This window comes from Ambystoma mexicanum, chromosome 3p (genome assembly GCF_040938575.1).
Source record: "Ambystoma mexicanum isolate Mex_15411 chromosome 3p, UKY_AmexF1_1, whole genome shotgun sequence".
Classification (NCBI taxonomy): Eukaryota; Metazoa; Chordata; class Amphibia; order Caudata; family Ambystomatidae; genus Ambystoma; species Ambystoma mexicanum.
In genome coordinates this window covers 675,890,663-675,902,778 of record NC_090925.1, presented here as the reverse complement: position 1 = coordinate 675,902,778, position 12,116 = coordinate 675,890,663, and positions in this window count along the sequence as shown.

Sequence of the window (12,116 nt, the reverse complement as noted above, 5' to 3'; positions counted from 1 at the left end):
CACTTAAACATAATGTTTAGCAAAAGAGAGCACTGGGCAAGTGCACCTTAACTGCTCACCCTAGCAGGGTGTGGCAACCAGCAGTACACGAGGGGGTCCCTCGCAGCAGAATCCAGGCAAAGCCTGAAACCAAGCAGGCTACGGCGTGCTTACAGAAATAATGACATCTGCCATATGCAGCATCTAAACAGACTGCTAACCTTAAGGGAGGAATACCCTGAGCAATTGTGCCTTCAACTGTTTGCCCGAGCAGGGCGTGATAACCAGCAGTACACGAGGGGTAACCTTGCATTAGAACTGAGGTAGAAACCTGAAACCAAACAGGTTATGGCACACAAACTGTTAAGGTAATCACCAACGCCATATGCAGCACACCGACAAAGTTGCCAACTTTAAGTGAGGAATACACTGATGAAGTGTACCTCAACTGCTCACCCTAGCAGGGTGTGGAACCATCAGTATACGAGGGATCACCTCGCAGAAACACAGGCCAATCCCGCCACCGAGCAGGTGACGGTACCTTTCCAGAGCACCTCCAGAGTACCTGAAACTGGTCACCCCCGCAGGGTGTGGAAACCAGCAGTATACTAGGGGTTAACCTCCCCATAGAATTCAGGCAGAACCTGAAGCTAGGTTATGGCACTTACCAAGAAGGCAAAGCACCCTTCAGTAGGCGAACTGGTGTTAATATATACTGAAAATATCAATTTAAACACAAAATAAAATATCAATTTTAAATATATATATATATATATATATATATATATATATATATATATATATATATATATATATATATATATATATATTATACGAATAAATATAAACATTTATGTGAAGACATATATATATAAATACACATTCACATCCACATGTGAATACTGCCAAAGGCGGGCAGCGAACCGAGGCCCCTCGGCCTGGTAAACCTGCAAACCTCTCCTTGAGCTATGCCTCTTGTGGGCTGAAACATCCCTCTACACGACACCATCATAGAACTATATAAATTAAATGTAGAAATACAAGCGTTTCACTCTAAAAAGAGGACACAGCTGCCCTTTGCAGGAATGCTCATGGAAGTTACTCCCATCAAAGGAGGGCCTAGCAAACTGCCCCCCCCCCCAGCCGGATCCCCAGGACAGGCCTAGCCTGTATGCAACTAATGACAATGCGCATGTAAACATAAAAACACACACACGCGTGCGGGAAGTTAATGAGTAAAAGAAACTGCAGCCTTTACAGTCATGGAAAAAAATGCGCGCAGGTTCCTACTGCCGCTTACATAATGAACTTGTAGAAAACAAAACAAAACTTCCTCTCAAGTGAAAAGAATTTCAAGCGTTCCCAAACCACCTGTGGGAAACGTGCGCTGGGGCTGGGGGCAGCTGCTAAAAATAACACTGCCTGGAGGGAAAGAATTTCACGCTTAGCCGCAGCCTGATTAGAACGCCTCTCAGAGCTGAAGAAATATAAACAAACACTGCAGAAGCAGAAGGCTCCCAGCTGAGCATTACAAAGTATGAATGTGACCTGCAGGTCAGCGTTCGCACACGAACACGGCACTCAGCCAGTTACCAACGGAACATGAAAAATACATGACCATTTCCACAGTACAGTGTAATAAAACACCAAACTCATCAATATAACATTAATAACATAAATAAATAGCACTCTAAACTCCATAATTCCACACTAAGAGAAGAACTAGGAGGAGTTAACTTAGCTGTGGATTTCAGCAGCAAAGAAAGAGGGGTTGGGGTTAGAGTAATGGACATATATAGAGGAGGGTCCCTGCTCATTGGTCCCCTGCAGGGCATGACCTGTCCTCCATGATGGTTTGGGGAGTTCCCCATACATTGACATTGAACTCTATCTAGTTCTGTTGTGTAAACTTTTTTGTTTGTAAAAGTATTTTCTTTGCTGCTGTGGTTTCAGAGTAAAGATTGTAATGCATAATATGAGCCTCCTGTCTTGTCATAGAATCGGGTAAGTCTGTTGTCAGTCTTTATGCTACTAACCAATAAGTTCTGTGACTGAAGACTACACCGTTCATATAGATTCCTCTGAGGGATATGCACAGCTCCTGCCTTTTCCTCATCACTTTTTCTTGCTTCATATTTTCATTGAATTCATCGCATTCTTCTTTGTCTCAGTTCTTCCTATTTCTTGCACACTACAGAAGTGTATATGATAGAAGGGTAGGGGTGAGGAGAGTGGGATGAAGGAGAGGTGAGGGTAGAAGGTGGATACCGCGTTCTTCCACTATAGTTGTCACTGGTTCCAGAGGGAGTTCCCCTTTCATGAGATCCACCCGGTGAGTACCATCCCCTGGGGGACTATTGGGTAGCAGCCTCACCTCCCTGACCTCATGGGAAGGGGCTCCCCCTCCAGAAGCAGTGACGACATCCTGGGATTCATCACAAACCCCATTGTTGTGGGCGTGGAGAAGGAGGTAGTATGTTGCAACCTTCTCTCTATCTTGCTCCTTCTTTCCCAATATCTAGAGAATGTGTGTGTGTGTATTTTATTAGTCTGTGTGTGTGTGTGTTGCCCTGCAGAGCTCCCACCATATGTGTGGCGGCTTGCAGCAGTCTTCTATAGACTCAGAGGGGGACAGCGTTGGCTCCAAAAAAGGCCCCTGGTACTCTCAGAAAGGGGCTGCTTGCTTCGCATTTTCAAATAGGGGAAGCATGCAGGCTCACAAGCTACAACAATGGCAATTGCATGACTAAATATAATACATTATAATTTCAGAGAGGATTTACCAAGAGCAGAGCCTCTGGACAGATATCATCTTTCTTTGCTATCGAACTTCCAGAAGCTGGTCTCTTCTGTTCTACCCAGGGCAGCGGCAGGAGGACAGTTCAGTTGTATGCTGTGGGTGGGCTTAGCAGTGGCTGGCCTGCTGCCTGGGCCTCGATCTTCCCGAGACTGATTGGGTGGAGCCTGTCTGCTGCTCTCTCTTTGTCCCTGCTGTCTGACCAAGTGCGAAGCTGACCTAGCCCCATCACCCCCAACTCTGTACAGCGCATGCGTTGAGGACTCAGGAGGCACGCGCGCTGGACAGGCATGGGCCTCGGGAACTGTCTGATTATAAGCAACAAATCTTGCTTTCAATCCGGGACTTGCAGAGACCCATGGTGCTAGTCTTCACGTGCATAACTGCTGACAGCAGCAGCACCTTGGCCTATAGTGCTCACTGCTGCTCAGAGTGAGAGATTTAATAGCACTTTGTTTTGGTTTTATATGAAATATATTACAAGTTATGCATGATGGTGGGAGTTGGACTGGCGCCCTCTCGAACCTGGCACCTCAGGCAGCTGCCAGCTCTGCCTGATGCAAAGGCCGGCCCAGATACAGCATATATGTTTAATGTGGTGAGGATGTGGCTCTCCCGTGTACACAACACTTTCCAAAATGTGCCTCTTTGGGCAGGGGAAACTCTCCCTGCCAGTCCATTCCACAATAACACACGAGTTAGAAGGCAGCACGTTGCTCGCGATAAAACATATCCCCGTGTGCTGTGTAAGAGCCCAAGTGAAATGATTTGCTTCAAAGAGCTTATCAAGTAAAATTATGAGGCACGCTGTGACTCCAAAATGAACAGTTCCAGAACAGTGACAACTGTGAAACGTAGTGGAGCTCAGTCCCAGTCCGTTCCAGCTCACTTCAACCACCTGAGTGCACTGGCATCAGGAATGTGTGCATTTGTGTTTATTCTACGATTTCTTCGGGTTGTAAGCTGCAATGTGTGAATCATGATCTTTTTAATTTGTGGTCAAAAAGACCACCTCTTCCCCAGCTATCCGTCAATACGGGGGCCTGCCACTTATTGTCTGCTCCTTCCACTTTGGTTGTTGATGGAACCGCATTCATTTTGTGTTATGGGTTTCCATTGTAACCCCAAGATAGATAATGAACAGAAAACAGGTGGCTGACAGACAATGATATCACCAATATGCCCCTGGTGGGCTCATCCGTGACACACCAAACAATGAGATGGGGGCTGTTTCTTACCGTTTTTTCTTCACCAAAGTCCTAGTAAAACGCATTTTTCAACTGTCATGTTTTTCCTTCATTTTGAACGGGCGGAAAGACCTATTCTCACACCATGAGATATACGCGAGCACGATTAGTGAAGGCAAGGTACATGATCAATGCCTAACCCTGGAGAGGAGAAATGAAGCTTAAGCGTTGTAAGACATGCGAGTGAAAGTCTACCAAACACCAGCTGAAAGGAGTTTCACACATCATTAGTTGGCATTTTTCTGCAGCAGTGTATACAAAAGGCTATTTAGACACACGTTTTTTGGAAGAAAGTTCAGGCTATGAACAGGGTCGGACTGGGACAAGAAATAGGCCTGGTCACCCATAAAAAAGTGGCTCAACCCTCGCCTCAAAAAGGGGCCCACTCCTCGCCTCACGACCCTTGATGACATCACCGGAAGTGATGTAATTTGACCCCACCCCAAAGTGACATCCCGGGAAGCGATGAAATGCGACCTTCCACCCCTTGACAAAACAGGAAGTGGCATCAAATAGCATTGTTCCTAAGTATACTACGAAAAATATGGTTATGATTTCACTAATGTGATATACATTTCATACAAGAATGGGTCACCATATGTGTCATTAATATCTGTGTTTATAGATCCATATTGTCAAATTACTGTGAATCCAAGCAGACATCCAAGGCCAAATGGTAATATGTTATGGTATAGCACTTATGTTTAAGCCCTTTTTTATAGAACACATATGCACACAATATCACCCAACCTGTGTTGCTGCTCATTTATCGACCTAAGAAGGATGAAAGGCTTTTGAAAAAAAAATGTGAAAAAAAAAATTCAATTTATTTTTCCAAACCGGCCCAGGCATGGCCAGAAACCGGCCCCCACTCCCAGGGACAATTTTTGCCCGGCCACAGGCCGAAAGGCCGAGGGGCCAATCCGACCCTGGCTATGAAAGTCGTGTTTTGAAACTTTTCCAAAGTATTTGATAACCTGAATCAACTGAGATTGTGATTACAGTGGAGATTCCACATTGGATAAATCCTTGTGTAATGCAATGATTCCTTTAAGAGCAGGTGTGGTGACCGGATGTCTGCCCATATACGGCCCCCTTTTTTCCATAAAAGTAAGGGCAACATCGACTGAAAAATCCCTTATATGAAGTCATATTTCCTGTCTGTATAGCCCGTGGTATTGGCTGAATTAATTTCAGCCCTTATTAAACATTGACTGAAATCTGTGATTTTATCCAGGATAACGACTTATATATCTGTGCTATCACAGAATCATGGCTGTATCCAGCAGCAGTGCTCTTACACTGGCATTACCTCTGGGATATACGATCCTCAGAGATGATCGTCTGGTGGGTATAGGTGGTGGGGTTGCCCTTATCTTTCAATCATCACTTAATATTCGACCTCTGAGCATAGGGGCAATCACGACTGTGAACTCCTGCAAGCAAAGTGGGCCATTGATCACAATAATACCTGTAACCTATTTTTATTGTGTCGACCTCCTAATGATATACTGGAATTCTGAACACAATTGTATAAGTGGATTTCTTCGGACCTAACCAAGTGCCAAAACCTTTCTGCTGGGAGATCTAAATCAGGGATTCGATGATTCATTGGATTATTTTGCTAGAGTTTTACAGACAACCCTGAAGAGTCTGGGCTTCAAACAGAATATCTTAAAGGCCACTCATAGTGGAGGAAGGATTCTGGACTGGGTAGTCATGCATGGGCTAGACCTGGAGAATGTGGAAGTCAGTCCATGGCCATTGGTCGGACCAATTCGTTTATACAATTTCAATTTCTCCAGCTAGTTAAAAAGAGGAAAGTCAAAGAATTTCCAACGAAAGTCATGGGCTGTAATTTTCGCAAGCTTTCCCCAGCCACCATGTCTCTCATTTTTTGCAACCATTCTCAACAATCTCTCCAGCTTTGACTCATCCACCAAACTGGTTTCAGCCTATGAGGAAACAAGGACCTTGGCAGTCAATACACAGGCCCCATTCAAACAAAGATTGATTACATCTCAGCCCTCTAAAAACTGGTATAATTCAGAAATTCAGACACTTAAATGCAAGAAAAAATAAGCACTTAAGAATTGGAGGAAGTCATCATCTCCAGAGGACCAAATTAGATAACTCTGTAGCAACTAAGGCCTAGAAATATGCTATTTGTGGGGCGAAGAAATCCTCCAACAAGCAAAGAATCAATGATGCAGCCTCCAGCTCGAAGGAACTGTTTAAGATCCTTAGTTAACTGGAGGAGCCATGTCCTTCTACCTCGCCAGTCATAAAAGACACAACCTGTTGTACTGATGTCCAAAGCTCTAGGAGACAAAAGATGCTATGATCAAGGAGAGTTCCATGGGCAATTCGTGCCTCTCTAAGGGCCTTTCTCCCTTGAATAGATATCAGCAATAAACTGTTCCTCAGCCTCTTTTTAAGTTCAGTGAAATATCCGAATCTAATATGCTTGACCTACTGTTGAAAATTAAACCTACCATCTGTGAGGCGATAGTTGTCCTGCTCCTATTGTGAAGTCATGTGTGGCTTTTTTCACACATCTCATTGCTAAATGTGTAAATCTCACATTTAGGGAGAACCTAGTCCCTACATCTATTAAAAAGGCTTGGGTATAACCTTTCCTGAAAAAACCTTCACTGCATCCCAACCTACCAGGCAACCATCGTCAGATAACAAACTGAACTCCCCCCTGTCTGTTGAAAATTCTGAATAAGGTGACATATCAACAAATCCCAAACTTTTTGGAAGTACATAACATCCTCGGCCATAAACAATCAGGGTTTAGAAACAATCGTATTACAGAAAACATACTCCTGGATTTAAAAACAACCATTCTTCAGCACTCTGATTAGGGCAAAGCTTCCCTTCTGATGCTGCTTGATCTTATGGCGGACTTTGATCTTGTGGATAACTCCATTCTGGCCACTAGACTGCAAGACTTGGCCTCATTTTCTAGCGAGGCCTTGTGTTGGGTTCTATCATTTCTATCTAATTAAACTGCAAGAGTCTTTCATGAAGATAATATGGCAGAAGGTTATGAATTGGACTGTGGGGTACCGCAGGGGTCCTGTGTGTCCCCAACACTTTTTAATGTATTTACTCTTCCCCGCTTTAATCATCTGGATGCAGAAGGCATCAGGTATGCAAACTATGTGGATGATACCCAGTGCCCTTTTTCCCTTACTGGCAATTATGTGCTTGACTCACAAACTATCAATGATACCTACAATCTAATTCATCAAGGGATGACCTTGAACGGGCAGGTACTTAATAATAGAAAAACTGAAATCATTATGGTAGGTATTGCCTCCAAGCTGCGCAAAATGGATCCTGCCTATTGTACCTTTCAAATTGCTGATTGTCATCTGGCAACACTTTAAGCACCGGGTATGGTTTTGGATTCAGAACTTACTATGAAAGCGCATGCCAGCAGTCTTCTGTCCTGCGCCTCCTACTATATCAAGTCACTGGTGCAGGTCAGGCCTTTCCTGGACACAGCAGGTAACGCCACACTGGCTTGTGCGATCATCGGCTCGCGCCTGGATTATTGCGCTAGCCTTCTGCAGGGCGTCGGCAAGGTAGAGATCAATCGGCTGCAAGTAGTTCAACATAATGCAGTTCGAGCAGTTACCGGCCTTCGTAGAACGGAGCATGTGTCTGCGGTGAGAATGTCACTCCATTGGATTTCTATGCAAAAACGGACCCTTTTCAGGACACTGTATCATTCATGTGTGTCTCTATGGGAAAAGATCTGTGTATCTGACAAAATGGCTAATAAGAGTGCCAGCTAGCCGTACTTTAAGATCTAACAACACAGGACTATTGGAAGTACCCGAAGCCAAGTTATCCCTGTACAGGATGGATGCTTCTCTGTAGCAACTGCTCGGCTGTAGAATGCCCTACCCCCACATCTGAGAATATACAGTACTATATTGCTCTTTAAACACAAGCTCAAGACCTTTCTTTTTGAATAATTTCACTATGGAATCCCCTTGTTGACTTAGCTTGTCTAACTCTGCTTCTTGTTTTCCATAGTTTGTCCTGTCCTTGGGCTTCTATGCCTACGGGCAATGTTCCAGCACGTTACAAATAAATGAAATAAATAAATATGCCCCACCGGATGCGTAACTAAGAGCTGCACATTTTTCCATCTTACTGGAGTGGCCTAAAACCCTCTCCCCATGGTGCTGCTGCATTCGGGGAACAGTTCAACATGTAGTGTTTGGCCTGTTATGACCGAGATCATAGAGTCAAGGGAAGTCCTCCTCACCTGATGATCTGTCTTTGAATAAACACCGCCGATCCTACTTTCTAGAGTTCAGATCAGTTCCTCCTATCAAAGCATGATTCTTCTGAACCCAGGGAACTCGCTGTATGCCTTTGGTTAAGAAGTGTATTGTGGTACCTCCTTGAAGAGCTATCCTATTGGAGAAATCTTGCAGTACTATGAATCTTAAAACATATTTTGTGAGCAGATGCCTATGCTGCAGAGCACCGACCCATACATTTATTTTAATTACCAGGTATGTCTTTGCAGGTGTTTGAGGAGAGCTTCCTTAACATTAGATGTTGGCTTCAGCACTGTGTTCTTAGAACCCGCCATATCTGCTTGTGGTCTTTCTTGTGATGAAAGTTTTGGCATTTGGAGACTGTCCCCTGTGTGAAAATACAGCGCACCACAGCACCAGATGCCACCCCAGCATGCCTGGAATCTCCACCTGTGCATCATGTCCTCCCAGTGACTGAGGAGATGCAGTGCAGTCCACTTGACTTGAGTCCTTAGGCTCTATGGCGTGAGAACAATTTTTGTCATGATGAAACCCTTGTGGACAGTCTGTGCACTCTCTCTCTTTTTCTGAACACCGCTTTGGCCCCAAAGGTGTTGTAGAAACTTCCTGATGTCCTGTAAAGTCCCCAGATCACATTAGTGAATATGCATCTTGTCTTTCCATTGACTCTGTCGATATGTAGAATATTAGCTTCTTAACTGCAGCACATCCTATCTTGATACAACAGCAAGATGGCGTGCTGTTCTGGAAAACAAATATTCAACAACAGTTAAAAACAATTAACCACACTGCAGTAAGTAATAACGCTAGCCTTAATGTGATTCATGCCAATGCCTCTCGGATGACAGTGTTGTGTTGACCATCTGTTCTAAGATAGATTATTGTAGTAGTACTCTGGTGGGCCTACGTAAAGTGGACATCAACAGACTCCGGGTCGTTCAGAATGGAGCAGTCCATTGAGGCGGGCTCTGCATTTGCTCCTGGTGGAAGCTCGAATCCGCTTCCGCCTTTTGGTCATAACATTTAAATGTAGATCTGGCCTTCTGCTCCCGTACTTGCAAAACCTCATCCATAAGAAGGTTAATAGCAGATCCCTCCGGTCCAATAATCAAGATCTGCTGGTCACGCCTAGATGTAAAAAAAAACAAGGTTGAAAATGGAGCCTTCTTTGCTGCAGCCCCGAAGGCTTGAAATTTGCTCCGTTCCGAGCTATGCGGTCTTATCTCCCTGAGTCTTTTCAGAAAAAAGCTGAAAACGTACCTGTTTTCGTAACTAGATTGGACATGTGCCCTGTTTTCCTCCTATCTAACTAGTTCTGTACTCTGACCTTCTGTACTCTGACCTCACCTACTTCTAATTCCCCCCTCTGTGTTTCTTATTGTTAGCCCTAATGCCCAAGGGTCCATGGCTGCGCTATATAAATATAATAAAGTAACCTAAAGTAAAAGTAAAGTACCTGTTGGCAATTCATTAGAACCCAAATAGGTCCAGCTGGATTTGTAGTTATCATCATTCCTACAGCATGTGAACAGTGACATTGGCTGAGGGTGTTATAGAATAGCTTTCATAAACTGCTGTGTCCAGAGTGCAGGTAATCTACTTAACGATCACAAAGAACAGATCATACATTATGATTAGTTGTGATAGGCATGTATCTGTTCCAATCACACCCGGGGAAGGGTGCTGAGCCAATCAGGTGGCTGGAACAACGTGCAAGAATACACATTCTCCGCCTGCTGTTTCCAGCCACTCGAGGCCCATCCCCAGGTTGCACCATCTTTGTGTTTTTTCAAATGTGGGGCAGCAATAGGGAGCACCCCCAAAAACGAACAAAATGCCTTCTGTACCCCCTCCTTACCTCCCCACTTACCTGCTGGACCGGAACATTGAGCTCCATTCCTGGTGCTCCTCCTGCTCCTATCTGCCATAGAAATGGAGACGGCCATCTTGGATTTTTCTTTTTTTTTCTTTCTTTTTCTCAGGAGATTGGCGCTGCTTGTGCAGCAAATCTCCAGAGAAAAAAAAGAAACAATTTTCACCCCGGATAAAACATGAGTGCGAATGACTTTCAATCCCACTGTGGGGGGGCAGGTATGGCATTTAACGGCCTGCCAGCCTAAGCCCAGCTAGGCCGCAGCCAGGGTGAAAGCCATTGTAACACTTGTCGATAGGGAGGTAGAGTCCCAGTGCCCAAATCTCAGCCAATGCAACTTTGAGCATGTGAGACCATATTTAAGCACTTCATCACGTACAATCATAGAGGAAACCATGGGGGTGCACCAAATTGGTGCAATATGAGTGCTTGTAACAAACAAAGATGGCCATATTAATTGCATGGCAACATTTCAAGGAAGCATGTCAAGAAAACCTATGTAGATCACACCCCTAGACAGTCAATTGGTCCAGTGCAGGGGTGGCTGATGGTGTGCCCAAAATCGGATCCTTCCTATGCCCAGTTGTTCTTTCTATAAACCTCCACCATAACAGGAACCAAATACTTTAGGATCTGTCAGTATGAATGACCATACAGTATCTCCAGTGTGGGCTGTCATCACAGTAACAATGACATCCACAAGTGCACTAGCGGTTGGGAGCCTCAACACTGGGGCTGCTAGAGAATCGTTAGTCTGTGACACTCAGGTTGTGCATATCTGGGCTCAGACAGAAAATCCAACATTGTTCCCTTTGTAGGGGATCTTATCCAGATTTCCTCTTCTGGTGGATCTTTTGACTTGTAAAATGATCACCCAAAGTCTATTTTGAGTATAATGTTCTTAGGGAGGTGCATTCATTTGATGATGCCTTATGCACTGCTCTCTGTTTCTTACACAGATCACTTCAGATGGGCAGTGCATGTAATTAGGTGCATCACATTGAATGAGTTGTAATTAGTGAAATGGCATTGCTCCTGTCTCAGTTGTAGGTCAAGATTGATGTCTTTGGATCTATGTCAAAAGATACAGACTTGTGTGATGGATGTGCTCAGTGGGCCCAAAGTTCCTGTTATGCCAGAGGTACTGGAATCACTTCATACCAAACTCAAGTTCAGTTTTATAATTTATTTATTTATTTTAATTTCATATAGTTCTAAAATAACTTTTGCAAAACATCTCAAAAGTTAAAACAATTCTTTATATTTCATCACATAACCATGATGTACGGTATATATACACAATATAAAAATGAAATTTCATTTAGAACAAATTCCTTCCTCAGGTTTCCAAAAGAGTTTTTGGTTTGCGCTTCACATACCGATAAACTATTCTTCAAGTTCTGAATGAACATCCCCACTTGCAATTGAGATACTGAAAATAGGCGAGTAATGACCCCAATACTGGATAACTATTCAAGCAAGCACAAGGTACTGTAGCTCTTCGCGAATGAACATGGGTCAAGGAACCAAATTTTTAGCTCTAACCTTGATACCACGGGGCAGCTATCATATAGGTTTGTCATTAAAACAATAAATACTATACATTTTTTAAATTCTAAAAACAAGTTCCTTTGAACAAGAGTATCTAAAATTGAGAGACAGCCTCCAACTGTCACAATGTTACTTATCGGCTAACAATCATTTCCTTATGATAATCCACAACCGATACAATGCAAAATGCACACTTTCAGTGTCCCTATTAAGACAATAGTCCAAGAATGTATCATCCTTAATGAAATCGTAGCCCAGGTTTTTTACATAGGCGGCAACATCTATCTTTGAGGGGAATCCCCAAATAAGCACCCACAGTGACAAATAGGGATAGTTGATTTGTTCACAATATTAATCAAAAG